We start from the raw sequence: 21912 nt of genomic DNA, 5'->3' as shown, positions 1-21912 counted from the left end.
TATTATCTAATATATAATTAATGATATGACGTATAATTAATCCCAACTGAGAACCTGCTTTACTTTCATATTTTAGGTTTGCTACGTGCTTTTCAACTTCTGGCCTGAGATCTGTTCCCTGCAGTAGACAATCTACAACTGTTTCCAATATTCCCAAGCAAAAATGAGTCATGTGGAACTGCTGAGTTGGCTTCTCTGGGATTTTTTGGACCGTGCAGGTCCCTTGTGCTACTTCAGTGATCCTGTTATGAGTGTTAAAAGTTCCACAGTCTCACTCGAGGCTAAGCGGCACTGAGGTGGAACTGTGCTTTGCTGTCGCTTGTGTTACATCTCAGACCTTGTTTAAGTGACTGTGTTAAAATGCACGGCTTCTCTTTGCCTCAGGCCTCGGGAGTGTGAATCGGATGGGAACATGTGCATGTGTGAACTCATCTTTGGGGTTTAAAGAAACACTCAACATGCTGACATTGTTGGCAAATAATTAAAGCTGGCAGGGACTCCCCTTTACCTAGAGCCAAAGGAAGTCAGACCTATCGTTAATGTTATTCTGATTCTATTGATACTTTATGCTTTGGTATGTTTATCGCTGGCCCTCAATTTATATTCTATATACACTAAAATTCTCAGAAAAATTTATACCGGATTCCCAGTGCTGCATCCTTCAAAGGTTTCTTCCTCTTTATCGACATTTAACTAATCCATAGACCACAATAGATTTATTTTCCGGCCACAACCTTCAGACTGTCGAAGGTTATAATCTGATTGGCTCACCACACTTTCATGTATGCTTATTTCCTCTGGGCTGGTTTTGAGCTGGAATACAAACTTTTGACCATTGCAACACAATGACTGTATAGTCACTGGAGCTTGCAAAGTTATTAAAGTTTTGAGAAAGAGTAAATGGGATAGTCTTGCATGTTTACTGGTTGATCAACTTGCATGTTAGTCAGGTTGGCTGTTGCGGTGAAAATAGGCAGTTATTGACTCGTATATTGATAAAATATACCTACTGAAGCTACAGGTCTGGCTTGTGAGACTAGGGGTTTGATGACTGAACCCTAGCTACTAAATCAAATCTTATCGTAGCAGATACATTGGTATAGTCAAATATCAGATACTTGCCTTAAAGCGATAGTTTATGTCGGTTGTGCCTTTGTCAGTGGATGTTGGTGGATGTCTACAGCTCGGTTGGAGTTTGTTATTAAGTTTAGCAACAGTGTCATGTGTGATGTGCTCGCCATGTTTCCTGTTAAAGTCCATCACAATCTTGCGACAGCTTCCCGATCCAGCCATGTGAATGATTGCAATACGTTCTTCTTTTGTCAACGGCGTTCTTACATTCTATCTGCGAAAAAAATAAATAAAAAACAAACAAACACATATATATATATATATATATATATATATATATATATATATATATATATATATATATATATATATATATATATGTTTGTATATATAAGTATGAAATATTTTGGAAGACATTTACCTAAAAGTGTTATTTTCCCAAATGTTCGGAGATTTTTTGAGACACCCTGTATATATTTTTAGTATACTTGTGTACACGTTAAATATTCTACATTATACAGTATGTGTTTTAATCCATGTCTCACGCACTTTATTCTCACATATAGTTCACAAAGTGAGGTAGTGGGGTCTGTGAGGTATCGTCAGGTTATTATTGACCTGTTTGTTTGTTTGTTTGTTTGTTTGTTTGTTTTTAGGTCGAAAAATCACACTTCATTATTTGCAAAGTTTCAAATGTTTGATGCTACATCGATTGTTTATTTGAATCCTGCTGATATCTAATTTGTATATGATTCCCAACTTGTTATTGTCTCTAGCTTTTATACTACATAATAATGGAAGTCACAGGATTTCACCCATTAAATGCGATCTGCTTTACTAGTGTGATTGAAAAGCTCATGCCCAGTGTGCTCTGTTCTAAGAAAATGCGGCATCCTTGGAGGCATGAACTGCACACGGGTGCAGATTTCAATGGGCTACCCAGAAAGTCGAGTTGTTTAGGCCAAGACTTTATACCGAGAGCTCTCTGGGTGTAATTGAGCTTAAGTGGCTGGCTGTGAATAAACACATTTTTGTAAATGAATTCTAAAATATTTAATTCACTATATACTGCATTACCATTTTTGGTAAAGTATCACTTTTATGACTTGCAGGTAATGACATGACAGAGCCAGTTGTGAATATTGGATTTAAATGATGAGTTCTGATTTGAAAGCCCGCCCTCAAAACAGAATAAATTAGTTATTGATTTTTCAGCCCTATTGCGCAATTCATCAAAAGTAGGTATTTTAATATGCACATGGTATCTACATTCAGAGAATTGTTGTGATAGGCTGCAGCTGTTGAGCAGTGCAGAACCAAACAAATGGGAAAAGATCAATCAGTGAAGCAGCAGGTGTCGCCGAGGGGAGGGTAAATGTGCGGCTCCGCTGCCGCTGGCAGCTATTTTCACATTTTCAACTTGATGTTGCCTGAATGAAGCACATCCAGTGCAACTAATCATGAGCTCGCTCAATCAGCCTTTGCAGCAACACATGGGATTTCTGAAATAGCCTCAGCGGAGTGGATAAAGATGGGAGCTAGGAGAAATCTAATACCAGACTAATCTCCACAAAGACATTCGAAATTAGATACTTAACCTCAACTGTGGTGGTCTTTTATCCAAAACATTACCTCCGAAAGATTGTCCAGAATATTAAGCAAGTGGAACAAATGAAGCCTCTTCAGTGTCTGGTTTTTCTATCTGTTTATCAAAGACACTTGTGTACAGTGTGTGATTGCGAGAACATGTTTTTGAGATCTTTGTGGGGACCCAAGAAGGAGAGTAATATCTGACAGGTTTGACTTTGTGGGGACATTTGGCTGGTCCCCATGATGAAAACTAATAAAGCCAAACAGGTCCTCACAAAGGTGTGTGTGTGTGTGTGTGTGTGTGTGTGTGTGTGTGTGTGTGTGTGTGTGTGTGTGTGTGTGTGTGTGTGTGTGTGTGTGTTTTGACAAGAGGGAGTCTGGAAAATACAAAGAACACCCACAGAGAATCATGGCTGTCTTTGCTAGCCAAGCTTCTTCTGTTTCTTTTTTTTTTTTTTTTCTTCTGGTAAATTGGTACACAAAAGCTTAAAGCTGTCTGAGACAGAATCCTTTTCTGTAACTGTAGGTGTATAAAAGCCTGAGGAGCACATAATGATGTAATCCCTGAGATCCTCCTTTTTCTTTTTCTTTTTCTTTTTTTTTTAAACAGTTAATGCAGCCCAAATTCTTGGCAGCCAGTATCTGTGCCACATTGAAATTCACCCACGGGCAAAATGTCAAGCTTCGTTTTGGGTCTTTGTGTTTGCCCCAATGTCGGCTGTAAACTGCAATAACCTGATTATGATTCTCAAAAGCTAGTTGTCAGGCAAATGAGTTGAGGCTCATTATGCAGAAGAAAGTGAACACTTCTGTACGGATGCAGATCCAGGTGGAGATATAACAGGGCAAAATAAAGTATCATCCCTATGGCTCTGTTGAGAACACAATGCTGGCAGCTCTAAGGAGGAACAGGAAGACACTTTCTGGGGAGTGTTTATTATCCGACTGCAGTTGATATATTCTTCTGTCAGCTATTTCTGTTGAACATGTACAGTATGCCAGTGATATACATGGACAGGTTAGACTGTAGCGCCTCATACCTGGCCTTAAAGATGATTTCAGTAATCTTAGAATATATGATAAGTGCATGTGATATTGATCATATCTTTTTTTTTTTTTTTGCTGCAGCATGGCTTATATTAATTGAATGTCCAATAGCTTTGTCCCTTCTAAATTCTTTATTCATGATATAACATGACTTTTTGGAAATAGAAAAGATGAGACTTCCTTTTGATCATTTAAAACGTTCATTCATCTTCAGTATGAGCTTTATCCTGGCCAGGGTTGTGGTAGATCCAGAACCTGTCCCAGGAATGCTGGACATGAGGCAGGAATACACACACACATTCACTCCTAGGGGTTATTATTATTGTAGTCAGTCTACATTAATGTACCAGCATGTTTTTGGAAGGTGGGAGGAAACCAGAAATCCTGTAGGAAACCCGCACGAACATGGGATGAACCTACATGCCAAACATCAAACAGACATTAACCCTTGAGCTGTGAGATGGCAAACCCAGCTGATAAAAAAAGGTCCCCAGGACGTCCACTAAATGGCCTCTATGAACGTCCCCCGAACGTTCATGTTTAGGGTCCCCTTGAAGTACTACGGATGCTGAAGGGGACGCTCACAGGACGTCCAGCGACCATTCAGAAAGCTTAGAGGACTTTTGCTGAAATCAACACATTCAGCAGTGTTATGATTTACGTTATGACTCTGACGTCCTCAGAACGTCCGGCAGCGAGTGGACGTTCGCGACGTCCAGGGGACACCTCATAGGTGTTATGAGGGTCTTGCTTAAGGTCTCAACCATGACATTGTGTTGATGCAAGATTTGAACTAACAACATTTAGTTCAGCAGACCAACACTGAGCCAACACTTCCCGCTTTCCCTTTGCAGCCCTGTGTTATTTCTGGTCCTTTCTGTGCATGATGAGGTGATTTTGCTTTACATACTGTGACTTGCTTTACAAAGCGAGTTTTGAAGGACACTCTCACACACACACACCCCCCCCCCCCCCAAATCCTCTAACACTTTTTTCAATTTGAAATCGTTAATTTTCCTCAGAGACCACAGTCGTCCTTGATCCGTCCTGCTTTGTAAACCTTATTCGCTTTGTGAGATACAGGCCCAGATGTACAGCTGTTATTTTTCTATTGACAGCAATGGTAGCAAGTATTGAATTTGTTGCACTTTGTTTAACATTGCTCCAGGTGCTTCTCTTCCCTCTTGCACTGCTCTCTGGACCCAGAAATCCCCGTAAGAGAAACTGTGCAGTGTGTGGCAGCCTAAGTGATTGATTGTCAGGTGAAGAGCTCATCCTTTAAATAGGTGCTGCGTGCCATCAATCATCCAGACCTGCTCTCTGGGGAGACGGGAACGATGCTGGCAGCCCCCTCATCAGGGTCAGAGGTGCACACATATCGTAGGTGAACAGAGGCACATTCAAGGCATCGAACTGTCTGGGCTCGGTTTTTGCAAAAGAGTAAAAAATGAGCCACGAGATCATAGCATTGGTATGTGGGTGTGAGGTATTATGGGTAATTTTCTTGACCATTGGTGCAGGGATTAACCTGGAATCAAGGTGTGTGGTAAGGTGTGTGCTGTGGTGATAAACAATCAAATCAGCTTCTTTCATTTCATTTAAAAATAACTGCCGGCATCCGCAGTGATATTTTTGCATTGCCATATAGTTAGTTTTCACTTATAAATATTTCAGTTGTAGAATTAACCAGATGACTGATAAACACGAGCACGTTTTTATTATACCGATTGGTTTTGCTTGGACTTACATAAAAATACAATCTTCATTCTTCCTTATTTACACACACACACACACAAATCTGCAATGCACAAAAAAATACACGCATGCATTTTGTAAGCGTTCTTAACCTCTGGTACATAGTAAACAATGCTTTAATGTCATGAAAAAATTCTATCTGCATTAGTTAACACAGAAAGTGCCAGGTAATTTCAGGTCAGTCGCCCTGTACTATACTATTGATTAAGTAACATTTGTTTGAGCCACAAGCACATGACATTAATCTGGGTAATGTGTTAGAAGGGTGGAAAAATCAATGTGTCTCGATGAGCCGGGGGTTCAGGAGGCGAATTGATGTTGCAGAAGAATTTTTTGATGTCAGCGATACACTCCCTGCTGGAAAATGGTGTCTTTATTGTTGCCGTAAACACTTATTTCATCCCTCCTCATCAGGCGGATATCACTTCATACACCTTGTTGAGGGTGTGGAAGTGCTGGCTGTTGTGTTTCTATATTCATTTGCACTCCATGTCAGCCTTCATCATCCATTGCAATAGTTTGTGTGTCAAAATCAATCATCATCAAAGACAAATGAAGAATGTTTGAGACGCTCAGTCACTGTCCACTCCATACAGCATTGTGCATCATGGTAAAGCTGGAGCAGGAAATCAATTTCCCATGCCGTAGTGATAATTATGATTGCAGCTTATGAAGCTCGGGTTGTATTTTGAAAGTAATTTGAAGGCCGCAATCAGTGGCGGTTATTCCACGTAATTTTTAAAACATGACTGGAATGAACGCTTTACCTTTCCTAATAGTAGAAAAGGCTCTTGCTGGGAAACCAAGCAAAATCAATAAAGCTATATTAATGTTTTCATTCACAATGAAACGGTGTTCTCTCAGTATCAGTGACTATGTATAATATATAATAATATATAATATATCACTATTACATTTTGTGTATGCCGTTTTGTTTTTTTTTTTTTTTTCATTTCAATCTCGTAATTTCCTTTGGATGTCTTATTTGTGTTCAGCCCTTCTATCAAATCTACATTATTTGGCCAAAAGTTTGTGGACACCTGACCGTCAAATCCATATATGGATGTTGAACATTCCATTCCAGATTTATTTATTAAGAGCTCAACTCTTCTGGGAAAGGCTTTCCAGTAGATTTTGGAATAGTGGCTGTGGGGGATTTGTGATCATTCAACCACAAGAGCGTTAGTGAGGTCAGGCACTGATGTTGGGTGAGGAGGAATGGGGTGCAATCGTCGTTCCAGTGTTCAATGGGGTTGAGATTAGGGCTCTGTGCACTACACTAGAGTTCTTTGACTTCAGCCTTGGCGAACCATGTCTTCATGGAGCTTGTTTTGTTCACAGGGGCATTGTCATGCTGGAACAGGTTTGGGCATCTTAGATCCAGTAAAGCGATATTATCATGCTACAGAATGCAAAGACATTCTATACAATTTTTTGCTTCTAACTTTCTGGCCCTGAAAGTGTTTTACATTTGCTTGATTTTGAAAGCTGTTTTTATCTGGACTGCACCTGGGTGTCATGTCACAGCAAACCAGTGACTACATTTCAGACCCTGTGCAGCGGCCTACAAACATGGCCGCCATGGACTACACTTCCCATACATACATGTTCACCTTCTTCGGAATACAAATCTCACACACCTGTTTCCAATCTCACACCTAGTCACACCACAGTATATAAGAGAGTGCTCAAACACTATGATTTGGCATAGTATTGAGTTTATCTCACTTACCAAGCGGCTGTCCTTTGTTCTAGTTTCGTTTCATGATCCCTGACCTCATCTCGACTCTGATTATTGCCTCGCCCTATTTACGCCTGTTTGCCGATCGCCTGACCTTTTGCATGTTTTTGGACCACGCGTTGGATCACTGATTTGGATTTGTCTGCCTTTGCCTTCTTTTATAAAAGCTCTTAATTGCGATTGCTTCTGTATCCTACTCCCTTACGTCTTGCGACGTGACACTGGGTCTCAGTCAATCACATTAAAATGCTAAAAATGCCATGTCTGAAAGCTGTCCCGTTCCAGGCTTCCAGTAATTTATTTGGTTTAACTACTGGCACTCTCTTTTACATGTTTAGAGGCACCTTTAATACATCAGGGTACAGAATTTTGTATTATTTTCTTTTAGATTTGACATGTGATCTATCCCCATATTGTTATTATATACACTGCTAGGTATCAGCGTAGGCCTAATGCTATATAACCACAATTTCATTAGGCTGTAACGGAGCTGCTACAGAGAGTTCACCCTTCTGGTGTGAGTGCATTGAGACCATCACATAATAATGCTTGTGACGGGCTACATGGCTGAAAAACTTCTCAAGCGATAAAGGGGCATCTCTTACAGGTGCTCTCTCATTAAGACCTGCCAGTTTAAATGTCGGTAACAAGACAAGAGGAATGTTAATAGTGATGGACTTCCAATTCTGCTAAAATAATTGGGCACACAACAGAAGACGAATGAATTGTTTTATGAATAATGAATGGATGGATGTATGACCATGTGATGCTAAAGTCTTTCTCAGAGTTTGGTAGGGATGCATCAATATTCCCTTCCTGATCAAGTATGAGTACTTAGTATTAAGCAATCAGAGGCATCATGGGACATTTTATTTAGCTCTGTTTATGTTGTTGGGTTGCTACATTTAAATATACAGCATTTTTTGTACATCCTTATCCAGAGAGACTTACAGAAGTGCTTTTTCATCTCTATCAAAAGCATATCTCATGCTAGGTCACTAGGTCAGCGACGAAGAAAGGCAACAGTCTAAAAGTTCTGCTGGGGTGGTTATTACAGTAAGAACAGCAAAGGGGACGTTTATTACACCACCTGGATGCCAGGACAGAGCACTGATGCATGCCTTCCTTGTAGCTTAAGAGATGGTGGGTCCAGCTGAGGCATGTTAGAGGCTCAGAAGGAGTGTGGTGCGGAGTGGAAGTAAGTGGAGGGAGCATAACAATGTGGTGGTGGTGTGGGTGAACTTGGTGATTGGGAACTGCATTCTGGATCAGATGCAGACCTGCCAGGAGCAAGATGAAGTCCAGTCTCAAAATGACAAGCACATGTATGACTCTTTGATAGAAATGGCCAGATCCTCCTGATGCTCTAAAGGTAAAACCTGCATGACCTGCATGAGTCAGTTTAGTGATGTGAGGCAAGAAGGACAGTTGTTTCTCCAGGATGACCTTAAGGTTGTGTGCAGTGCCAGATGTGAATATTTGAGAGCTGTCCATGGAGGTCACAAGACCTCCAATAGATCGATAGGGATTTCATTTCAGCTGATGAGCTGCCATCCATGATGGGATGCCTGCCAGACATGCTGAGATACGTTCAGAAATTGAGTGTCTGAGAGAGGAAAGGAGAAGATGAGTTGAGTGAGTGTCATCAGCATAGCAGTGGTATGAAAACCCCTGTAACGAGAAGACTTCACAGAGAGAGTGGGTATAGTGGGAGAACATAAGAGGACCCAGCAGCTTGTTGGACACACTGGACATTGGACCAATGCCAAGCTGTGACAAAAACTCTTAGACTTATTCGCATAGAAAGGAGAGTCTTGTGATTGTGCTAAAAATCGAGGTTGACCATTAATGACCAGTAATGTAGGTTCATCCTGTACAACATCAAGAAAATCAGACCCTATCTCACCGAACAGGCTATACAGCTACTATTCCAGGCTGTTGTCAAATCATAACTGGAGTACTGCAACGCACTACTCTCGGGCCTCCCAGCCAGCTCCGTCAAACCCCTTCAGATGATTCAGAATGCAGCAGCACGCCTCGTCTTCAACCAGCCCAAGAGAACCCATGTTACACCTCTTCATCTCCCTCCACTGGCTTCCTGTACCGCCCGGATAAAATTCAAGGCCTTGATGCTCACGTACAAGACCTTATCTGGAACAGCACGCCCCTCTCAACTCTTTCCTGAAGGCTTACGTTCCCTCACGCAATCTGCAATCAATCAATGACCGACGCTTAGTAGTACCTACTCAGCGTGGCTCAAGGTCTGTTTCCAGAACCTTCACACTATCTGTTCCTCAGTGATGGAATGAACTTCCAACCTCAATCCAGACCACAGAATCTGTCACTATCTTCAAGAAACAGCTAAAGACCCACCTCTTCAGTGTACACGTAACCATCCCCTGAAAAACAAACAAACAAACAAACAAACAAACAAACAAAAACACCTTACTCTGGCACTTACACCTCTAATCTGCGCACTTCTTCTAGAACTCAATTAATAGATCTTGTGTGGTAGCACTTCTTGTATTATTCTCTGCTTGATGGATCGCTTTGTAAGTCACTTTGGATAAAAGTGTCTTCTAAATGAATAAATGTAAATGACATGGTGGCTGATCTAGCGGCAAGAAGCTTGTATCAGTGCTGCTAGCAATGAAATCCTTATGCAGAATATTATATTTAAGACACTATGGTATTTAAATAGAGACTGACCAACCTCAGTGAGCATGGTCATTAAAAAAGGATTCAAGGACAAGGACAAAGGACGAGGATTCATGAATTGCGTCTTGGCTCACAATCAAAGTACAAAACCTGGCAAGTATGTGATTGTCAGTGCTCGCAGAACTGAAGTGCTCTCACGCTCGCTCTCTCCTTTAAAGATATGGGTTTAATGCCATAAGATGAGAAAGTCCAGATTGCTGTCATTTTGTTTCTCCTGTTCATTAGAGAAACAACATACACTGGGTTTATGTGGTATCATGAATTATGTAGTATCAGATGCTTGTATCAGAACATCCATCCATCTTCTACCGCTTACTCCTTCTTCAGGGTCACGGGGGAACCTGGAGCCTATCCCAGGAATCATCAGGCACAAGGCCGGGTACACCCTGGACAGGGTGCCAGTCCATCGCAGGGCACACTCACATACACACTCACACACCCATTCATACACTACGGACACGCCAATCAGCCTACCATGCATGTCTTTGGACTGGGGGAGGAAACCGGAGTACCCGGAGGAAACCACTGCAGCACGTGGAGAACGTGCAAACTCCGCAGGAATCGAACCCCGGACCCTGGAGGTGTGAGGCAAACACGCTAACCACTAAGCCACCGCGCGCCCTGTATCAGAAATTTTTTTCTAAATATCCAAATATACAAATATCAATTCACCCATAATTTTGGTACATAATTTAGTAATAATTTAGTACAATACAATGCAATGGAATGCTGTATATAACAATAGGTAATGATAGTTGTAGTAGCTTACTAATGGCTATGATACTAATGGAAGGCTCATATATCAGTGGCAACAGTGGGTAATAAAGTGGATGCTGATAATCAGAGTATCTCTTCACCTGCCTATTCACCTTGGCCTGATCTGAAAAGCCATATTTTTTCTAAGTAGCCCCTCTCTCTCTCTCTCTCTCTCCCTCACTCTTTCTCTGTGTCAGACTGTCTCTGTCATGCCCATCTGCAGCTATCTGGATATTGACTCATCCCCCCACTGATAGCATCACCATCTAATCCTGGCTACGCTCGATCAGAGTCCCACTGGCAGCAGTTACACACAGCACTTTACCTATTTATTTATTTATTTATTTAATCTTCTTCAAGGTAGTGGTCGCTAACCTGAACCTTTTTTTTATTTTTCAAATCCTGACAAAAGAATGCTTCTTTTAACGGGGACGTTTAATATTGGCATGCAGTTTGCATGTTATCAATTCATGGTCTCTTACTTCATAGCTGTCTTATGAGCAATAAGCAAAATTTGGACACCAGCCATGAGTAGGATTATTGACTAGGGTAGCTATAAGTGTGTGTATGTGTGTGTGTGTGTGTGTGTGTGTGTGTGTGTGTGTGTTTGTGAAATGTGTGAATTTGAAATTAATTCGGTTTCTTTCGCTGTCTTCCCATTGAGACCTTTCTGTGATGATGCACCATTGTGTTCAGCATTGGCTCAGTTCCTGAGTTTTTTTTGGATGCAGTGAAACCCTAATCAACCATATTGACTTTACTGCATAAAAAAAGACAGCCTGCATGATGTTAACAAGTCAACATAGCTGTTGTCAGAGCACAAAGAACTGTATTGCAACCAGCAAAAATAAAAACGTGGAACCGGGTCAAAACTGACGAGTGGTACTTTAGTTGGAAAAGCCAACGCAAGGTCTTGGGTTCATGGCAGACTGGCTTGGTTATTAATTTAAAAATAAGTAAATAAATAAATAAATCACTGTTCTGGGTTGATATTTTTTCTACTAAACCATGGATTCAATAGATCTCTGTATAAGCAGCCATTGCGGCCTTTTCTCAAGAGCTGAATGTACAAGTTTCCCCAGCCTTTGAGTTTCATTCATTTGTTTAGGAGCAAGAAGATGAACTCATTGTCACTATTACAGCTTGTGACAGTATTTTGTTTGTGTGTGGTTTTATATTGTGTATATGAGACACAGTGACTATTACTCATCAAAGCTGCATAGGAAAAAAAGTGCAGATTTGAGCGCACAGGATGACATACAGTGCACTCCATTAATATTAGCACCCTTGGTAAATATGAGCAAAGAAGGCTGTGAAAAATTGTCTTCATTGTTTAACCTTTTGATATTCTGTTAAAAAAAAAAAATCACAAAAATACTCTGCTCTCATGGATATCAAACAATTGCAAACACATCACAGGTTTATTCCCAACACCCTCCACCCGAAAAGATTTTAAAATAAAATAATCTTATATTTGGAGTATATTCCCATTGATATTTACATTTTTTTAGTACACCTGGGTGATTAAGAACAGGAATATGGTCAATCATGACTTATAAATATGAGGTATGACAGAGGTCAAATTCCCTTAGTCGTCCATAACAATGGGTAAGACCAATGAATATAGCTGTGATGTGCGGCAAAAGGTTATTGAGCTTCACACAATGGGAAGTGGATATAAGAAAATAGCACAAGCCTTGAAAATGCCCATTTCCATCATCAGGTCAATAATTAAGAAGTTATTAATGAACCTGAAACTGGACATGTGTCTATATTGTCTCAACGCACTTTGAAGAGGAGGGTTTGAGTGACCAAAAAATCATGTGAGTGTATATAGTGCATTCTGGAAGTGTATTCTGTTTTTAATAAAGCTGTGTAAGGTCAAATAACGCATATTTCGAAGGTTTATTTTTTTAAATATAGTTGAGTTTCCATCCGATGAACAGATTCTTATTTCATATAAATCGTGAAATCGCTGAAAGTTTACAGATTTAAGGTGCTAAAGTGTAATTACCTTGAAAAAACATGCTATGGCATCCAAACTATAGCTATAGCCCGCCTTCCCAAGACTGCTTACACAGGTTTGTGGTCTCTCGTATAACAGGGCTCATATGAGGTGCTTGAAGTACTTGAATTTGGCTTTTTGAAATGTAAGTACCTTGACAATAGCCATTTAAAAAAAAAAAAAAAAAAATCTAGTGTTGCTTAAAAGGTGCTTGGATTATAAAAAGTCAATAAAAACAAAATGGCTAAATAACATCGATAGAACACAAATACAGTCCTTTCACTCAAACTATGACACCCCCCTCCTTCTCCTCCTGATATTCACTTACTCGTTTTGACAGTCCACTTTTTGACTCATTTCCAGCCCACTTCTCAGACCCCTTTAGCAACCCCCCCCCCACCACCATTAAAAAATTTAGAAGCTTTTTGGAAAAACCTTAGCTACTTTCCATAGAAGAGACCCGCCAGTGCAAGGTCTTGCATTCCCGCCAGAGGTACCTCCCTCTCTCTCTCTTTCTCGCTCTCGCTCTCTCTCTCTGCGGCTAACCTTGCTCAATGACTGTCAGAGAGGAGCAGCACATTCAGTGAGACAAAAAAAAAAGACATTGTCGCTTCTAACTTTCCCTCTGAGTGATCATTTTGCATGTAAATCTAACAAATCACAGCACACCCATCGTCTTTAACTTGTGTGTATGGTGACTTTGTCAGATGATGTCGTAGTTATATATCAGAAGCTAACGGTGCAGAGCAGCAGCTTGGAAAAGGCTTGGAAGTGACTTCTGGTTAACATGTAGTCTCTTAATGCGCTGCGTTTCAGTCACTATTTCATACTCGTCCCATTGTCTGACAACAGAAACAGAAAAATGTGTAAATGAGAACAGCTTTATTTGAAATTCGGACGTATTAAAATATAGTACGTTAGCACAGAGAGTAGAAGAGAAGCAAACAGCATCAAATGACACTAGGCAGAATGCAAATATGATGCGATGACCTAATGAATATGCTAATTCACGCATTATAATGAAATTTAACGACATTCCATTGAAAGCTTTTGGCAACAGTGCTCCTGTTACTCACCTGGAGTATATAGACATTATGCTGAAGACAAAACAATGCCTGGGAAATGCTAATTTATTCCAGCATGGCTGAAAAAGCCACTATTTAAAAATTATTAGTGTTTTATTGTTATCATCATCATCATCATCATCATCATCATCATCATCATTATTATTATTATTATTATTATTATTATTATTATTAATTAGTACTAAAGAATATGTTTGAAAGAGATCTCTTGTATAGTCCTTGAAAACCCATACAAATTGTGCTTGATAAGTCCTTGAAAGTCCTGAAATTTCATTATGAAGCATCTGTACGAACCATGTTATAAGTAAACGCGCCTGTTACTCAATTAAAAGACTAATGAGCTTCTGCACATCTGCACTTTTGATTCATCTTCATAAATTACATGTTGACTCTAAACACCATTAACTGTATCTTAAGATGAGCTTCCTGTGTGTGCACTTGCAATTATATCAACGTTCATTTCTGTTTTTAGTATCATGTACTTATTATATTCGCTAGGATTGTGCTTGCTATTGATGTTGACGTTCATTTGGATTACTTAGATGCAGATCAAATGTTTTTCGGAATGTTGAAACGTTATAACCAGTTGTATATGTACATGGACCGGACCACCAACCAGGAAATTGCCGAATAAGGAAACTGTGAGTAGAATTCGAGTACGGTTGATTTACGTTAAGTGTTGGCCATACACAACATCGATGAGTTAAATCATCATTTAATTGCATCATGTTCAGTGTGAATAAGCCTTTGTGTGTAATATTTCTGCACCAGTGTGTGTTGATTTGGGATTTTCAACACTAATTAGTGTTTATGTAACACTGGTGATGAAGGGGTGTATGTTTTAAAAGCTCCTGTGGAGATGCAAGCAGAATGTGGCAGGATATTTGTAATGTTATCACACATAGTGCTCAGTTTCATGCTGGGCCTAGTGCTTCTTGGGGAAAATTTCTCCATCCGGTTCGATCTACGATGTTATTTCGCTTCAGCTAAACAAATGTGGGGTTAGATCTGGGCTGAATGCGTAGTCTTTCTTTTGAGTACCTGCAAAGTATTCTTTAAAAAAAAAAAAAAAAAAAGCTTATTTATTTAATTTTTTTAGATAAAATGCATTTGTCTGTTTGTTGACATTTCACTGATATAAAAGCTTAAATCAATTCTGTTCACAGTGTGATACCAGGCGTGCAGTGTTTATATTGAACCAGCATGAAGTTTTACTTCTATTCTGCTCTTCTTCTGTTGCAGCATCTGAACTCCATTAGCGCTTTCCCAGAACTTTGCAGTTTGATTACAACCAAACTTTGGCCAGTGATCCAGCTATAATTGGCAGGTATTGTGATATCTTTGTTCATTTTGCTTTGCAGGTGGCTTTTGTTCATGTTCCAATTGTAAAAAAAAAAAAAAAAAAAAACCTTTCATTTTGTGCTTTTAGAAAGCAGGGCTCAGATTTTACATGTTGTTCCTTTGTAATCGTGCGAGCCAGAATATGAATTGAGGGTCAGTCACAATCTCAGTAATTCCCTCTTTTTGCAGTGAACAAAGTGGTTTAGAGTTGGGAGAGTTCAGATATATGTATGCGAGTAGTCCACTTTCACGAGGTGGTAATGCTCCTTCATGTTTCTATCTGCACAGCTCATGTGTATACATGTTTTTTTCCCCATTTTTTTTTTTTTTTTTTTAATGTTCCATTTTTTAACTCCCCCTTATCATTATGAAATGTTTAAAACCCATGTAGCTTAGCAGAGCTTTACTCTCTAATCAATGCTGAAATAAAGTCTGCAGAACTTTACGACGTGACGTTCTCATGCCGTGATATACTGCGTTAGATCGTAACGTTCGAGGTCAATAAAGAAGTACGCCCTCGGGGAAGTTTGTCCCCAGAGAGTCGCTGAGCTTTATCGGCACTGCCCCAGCTGTATGTAGATCACACCTGACGTACGCTATTTACAACTTCCCAGTCTCTTTTTCTGTAGCCTACCTTAAATACTGCTGTAGAGAAACCCTACATGAACAGATGGCTCACATCATGCATGAAAAATTGATTTGTTGACTTCTAGAAAAGGCGGGACGGGAGCGAAGTAGAAAACAAAGATATTCATGGATGGATATTGAATAATGCAGGCTGGAGGCTTTTGAACGTGGTTGTACAACACAAGACGGAACATTCTGTCACATAGTTCTTTGAATGGAATCCAACGCAAGTGTGGGATGGTAACGTCTTTTCAAGAACTTGGAATGACGACTATAGGCAGAAAGTGACAGCATCAGAAATTTCAGTTAAATAAATGAATAAAGTAAATACATCGCAAGAAGTAGCTTTCCGTTAATTAAACCCTTGGGTAAAGGTTTACTTATGAAGTTAGAAATAAGATGTTTAGACATTTGTATATGCTCAAATAAAACGGCGTCTCTCAGGAACTGCGTCTAAAAATAGTTCACACCCACCATTTCTCCTTAAGGGCTTCATCTAAACTTTCACTTCTTGGCTTGAGCAGCAGTCGCTTAGGTGTGAACATGTATGTGCGCGATATGAGCTAGTGACTAGCTGCTAGCGGATTTACAGCATTTTATGAGTTTTATGGATTATGTGGAAGATAAGTTAAGAAGATAAGAGCAGAAAATTATGATATGCTGGAATTCTGCTGCATTGCACTCCCAAATATGTCACATCACATATGTTTGACTCTTGGTTCGATTCAGTGTGTTGTAATGTGAGAATTTAAGTAGCAGGAGACAAATGCTGAAAATCACATGTATATTGGGGGCAAAACATAAATTATAATTCAAGTCCGTAGCACGGGTCGGAAAGCAGGCAGGCAATATCAGAAAAGGACCATCCATAATCAAAGGGAGAATCGGGTGCGAGCTCTGGTGTAGGGAGCAAGGAAGCTTACGAAAGGAAAAAAGGAAATGCAGGTAAGAACGGCTCGGTAATGCACTTTACATGAAACAGAACTTTGGCTGAATGCGTTCTGATGATGTCACATGGCCGCCCAAATCTGTGGAGAATCTGCAGTAATTTTCCAAAATTGCAAGCTCCTCTGAATATTTGCAGAGTTGGCTTGATTTTGAGTTCATTTCTGCAGGTTTAAATCGACAAATTCTCTTAGAACTTAACAGGTAACAGGTGGGAAGGGGTGGAGACAGGACCCCAGGAAGTGAAAATAAACAACGCCGTTGTAAGAGCAGGGGTGAAAAGCCAGAGCACCAGATTTGTGACACATCGTCAATTTGATATTTGGTAATTTCTTGGTCAGATCATTTCTTCTTGGGTTAGATATATAATGCATTTCATAACATGGTGCTTTGTAAAATGGTGGTGTTGGTCAACAGTGGTGTCTGAAAACCCCTCACACGGTTGAATTTGAACATTTCGTTCTAATTCCACTGAAAGATGCTAGATAGCAAAAAAAAAAAAAAAAAAAAAAAAAAACTTTATTTTTAGCTGTATTGCAAATGTTGAATTAAAAGTTTACAACGAGAAATGAGTTTTTACTTTGATGATCGGCATCGTTCACGTCAGTCTCCGTCTCATCACCTGACATTAAAGCCGCACTTAAACACGAGCCTCGTTGTCGTCTCTTCACTCCACTGACCTCTGCTCACATGGAAATCAGTGCTGAAATAACTGCTGATTCATTCTCTCACTTTTGTTCTGTTGGCTGAATTTCTCGTTATTAATGTCTAATGTCTGTAATTAGGCCATTTAAACATTTTGAAAGGTTTTCCACTGTCACTTGTACAGAGTGTGCACAGCGCAGGAACATTGCATTCTGATTGCAGACTGAATTGAGTAGGCTTACGGCCATTTTGTTATGGCATGGAACCATACAATAAGACGTCAGAGTTTCCCGTAATTGAGCCACCGAGCCATCTGATGGGTTTTCCCTGATCACTATTTTCAATTAAAGCATTATGTTTAGTTATTGTCTTGGCATTACAAGCATTCCTTTGAGAAACTAATATCCAATGGGACTCTTGAACCCACTATTCACTGTGATAACAGACCCCTTTTCCATCCCTCTCTCTGTAATTATGGCCTTTTTGCCCTTTCATCCATTCTAAATGAGGCATAATCCCCTGGCACAAGCTTTAAATTGAGCCGCTATATCCCAGCTTTTAGGCCAGAATGGATCAGGTCTGTTGCAACAGATTGGTTACGGAAGCTTTAAAGCAATGCCATCTTTAAACAAGCAGTGGATGTGACACTGGAGCCTTTTCGCCAAGGCCATGCTGGACAATAAGGTGATGGAGGCTCAGGTGTAGTGTGATGAAGAAAGGAAGTCAGGGTTGTCAGCCTTGAAGGAGAAGATTTGAGGCAGGAAATGTTGTTATAGCCAAGTGTTCAGAATCTTTCCCTTCTCCTTGATTTATTCTAGGTCTGAAAACCCTACTGAGAACTAATTACGATTGACCTTACCTAATCTCTGTAGGGTGCTGACTATTTTGCATTACATATTAATAATTAAGAAAAGGGCCTGATTAAGTATTCGTGTCTTGAATTTTGTTCTGTTTTATGCTTTATTTGCCAGGCTGGTACACAGTTATTTAAAAGCAGTGTATCAGTAAGCAATCTGGCTGTTACACTTGAAAATGTACATCAGTAATGACTGAATGGGATCACCGTCCTTGCCTTTTGTATGAAGCGTGTTTAATTTTGTTTTGCTTTTTAAGCTATTAACCTGACTTATAGGCATCTTGTCCGTTTAGTAAATGCTTTAGTAATGCTTTAGCAAATCTAACCCAACACTTGAATGAAAATCAAATAATGACACATAGAATATCTGAACCTGAAGCCCGCTCAGCTCTGTACAGCCGGTGCTTTTGTAATATTTTCTGGAACCGGTCCATAAGCGGTGCAGTGAGAGAATTGCTAAATAATTTCTTTTCATGAGTCTCAGCTTTGACTTCCTTATCAATAATAGAGCCAGTGACAGTGCACTGCCACTGTGCCCCAAGGACATAACCAGGTACTATATATTAAGAGCTGCTGTTCCACTAGTGAACCTAAACCCCCAGTTCCTTCACTGTTTGCAGTCCGGCTAATTCTTTCCTTCAGCTGCAGGGATTTTTTAAGCCTTTCCGAATGCCTGTGTAAGTTGCAAAGAGCCAAAATATTGTGAAAGAAGCAACCATTCCATTATATGCTTTACAAAATAGATAATCAGAAAGTATTAAATGTATATGAACCTGTAAGTCAGAAGGTACTAACAAAACCTATAAAATATTCAAATAGACATGCAGTTTTAATATTTTCAATTAAAACCCTCCAATTAACTGTGATGAGACCTCCCAGAGTGGAACAAAATGCAAGTAAATCATCTTCGCCAACAAAGATGTTGGATGGAAATTGATCACTATACGGAATTAAAGAGTAAGATGTGCACAGACAAACTTTCTGATACTTCTGTGGTAGTTTTATGACAAAAGGAAGTGGTAATGTTGAATTCCTGGGACTCGCTTGTTACTGTAGTACAATATTTTAGCTTCTCTCCTAGCCATTTAGAAGCTGATGACATTGCTAGTGCAGTTACAATGGAGTTCAGTAAGTAGGAGAAAACTTTCACTAAAATCACCATCGTCCATTTTTTTTTTTTCTTCTTCAACATTCAATGTCATATTTATGAGAAATCCAATGTAGAAGTAGTGGAGGTAAATGTTTGATGCAAATGTTGGTCCATAATGTAATGGGTCTATACGCCGTAGTTACATGGTGTTCTAGTCTCAGCGCTGCTAGTTAGTGAGCTACAAGATGGTGAGCGTGATGACTTTTAAGGTGGTTTTATCATGAAAGTTTGAAGCTTTAGAAGCTGATCTGTTTGAATAGATAAGGAGGTGAGCGCAAGGAATAAATCCAACTGCACCACTACGGACAAGTAACGGCATCGTGGATATGTAGGGAGTCGTTAAATCAAATTTAGAATATAAAATCGAAGCCAAATTTAAAATAGACCAGCATGTCAACAAACAAAGACAAATCAGAACTTAATTACAAGATAAATGTTCGACTCCATTGAAGATCACATTATTTATAAAGATTAATATGCGAGGGTGGATTTTTCCTTTAAGTAATTGTTGGTTTTGTTGATTGTGTTTATTTCTGCTTGTAAGTATGTGTATATCTCTCTGCGTGAATGCACAGTTTACTGCATGTCGGCACACCATGCTTGTGTATGAGTGACTTCACATTTTACATTCAACCTGATGGATTAGCCATAATTATACCCCACTAAGTGTGGCTATTAATGATCTATTTTATCCCACTAGACAAGCTACAGAGAATTAAAGTGGCATGAAAATAGGCTCTAAGTGGTGAATCGGTGCGCTGGTGCTATTGAGAAACTCAAACACTAAAGTCTGTGATGTTCATCATCGATATCGTTAATGAAATATTCATGTATTATGTCTCACTATGAGATTATGATTGAATATAAGATTATTAAACCGAAGTCTTCTGTCTGGAAATAAATGCTTGACATATGCGTGCCAATTAGTTGCCAATTAGTAGAATTAGACCCAGTAATTGTTTTTGTTTATCGTAACCTCAAAAGTAAAGAACAATACCGGACAGACTGTGTGGTTATACAAAAACGGTGCATGCCAGAGGGGTGTGATGCGGCATGGTGCTCAGTGCCATCTCCTGAAGTGTGTTATTTTTGTATAACAGCTCAGTCTGGAGTGTGTTATTCCACTTACACCACAGTGATTTACCCACAGTGACAATTTTTAATTTATGTAAATGACACATCGCACATTTTAAACGTCTACAGTTAGATTTAATGTCGTGGAACATCCAAGAGACAAGTTAGTGTCTGTTCTCACCTATATATATATATATATATATATATATATATATATATATATATATATATATCACACACACACACACAAACACAATGCAGCCTGCCAATTTACTGAGAAAGAGACCAGAACACAATAGAACACAACCAGCATGGAGCTATGTGTGTGCGTGCATGTGTGTATTTAAGAGAGCTGAAAATGTCAAGTAAAATAAAGCGCCTTTTGGGAGTTGATTACATAGTGGAGGCTTCCTTATTTCTGGCCGAACTTGGGGAGATTTTTACACTGGTGCTGAAACCCAGAATTTTGGAGGAAGACGCCGTCATGGGGTCCTCGGCGCTGGCTGACATCATAACATCTATCGTCAACCTCCACCAGACCCAGCATCAGACCCTTCTCCAGCTGCGCCGAGATCAAGAGCAGCAGATCAAAGACCTGCTCAATGCTCAGGCAGTGGATCTGTAGATGCTCCAGGGACTGGTACAGCAGGTCGGTATTCCAGCTTCGGCTCTGGTGCCTGCCGTGGTCAGGCCCCATGTCGCCCTTGTCAAGATGTGACCGCAGAACGACCCAGAAGCCTTCTTGGCACTGTACGAATGCTCTGCGGTGGCGTGGGGCTGGCCCGAGGGTCAGTGGGCGCCCCGTCTGTTGCTGCTCCAGCAGCTACCGGTTGCCAACATGCCGGAAACCCGGACCTGAAACGGGCGATTTTGCAACGGCTTGGCCGCACCCCAGAACAGCACCGTCAGTGCTTCCGTTCCCTGACGTTCCACGAGCTCGGCTGCCCATTTGCATGGGACACCTGCCGGAGGTGAACATCCTCTGTGTGTGTGTGTGTTTAAGGGAGCTGAATGGCAAAAGTAAAATAAAGTGCTTTTTGAGTTGGTCCAAGCCTGTCTTCGGCTTCCTCATTTCTGCTCGAAATTGGGGAGATTGCAACAGGCATATTGTGAAATATTATAAGTTTATGCATTAATGGCAGACCTTTATTGGTAATGCTCAGGATTTACATCGTGTTATTTTACCAGGATGAATGTCTGGTTACACATGATTTAAAGTATAACGACACCTCCACCGTCTTTTTACTTATGCTGTCCTGTTTGCTTTCCTTGACGTAGTGATTGTCTCCTGAATGATGCATTATGTACTGCATTGTTCATTTGACAGTTTCTGCAGAAATAGCCCTTCTTTTCTGATTTGCTTCAATTTTCCAGACGTTTTGCTGTTCTTCTTTTTTCTCCATTCACGTCAGAGTTTTACTCCTGTTGCACCTTCACGGCACTAATGTTTAAAATCAGTGGCTTCAATAGGGTGTGTTGTGTAAAAAAAATAAATAAAATAAAATA

This window comes from Ictalurus punctatus, chromosome 3 (genome assembly GCF_001660625.3).
Source record: "Ictalurus punctatus breed USDA103 chromosome 3, Coco_2.0, whole genome shotgun sequence".
NCBI classification, from domain to species: domain Eukaryota; kingdom Metazoa; phylum Chordata; class Actinopteri; order Siluriformes; family Ictaluridae; genus Ictalurus; species Ictalurus punctatus.
Note: the sequence above shows the minus strand (reverse complement) of the source record.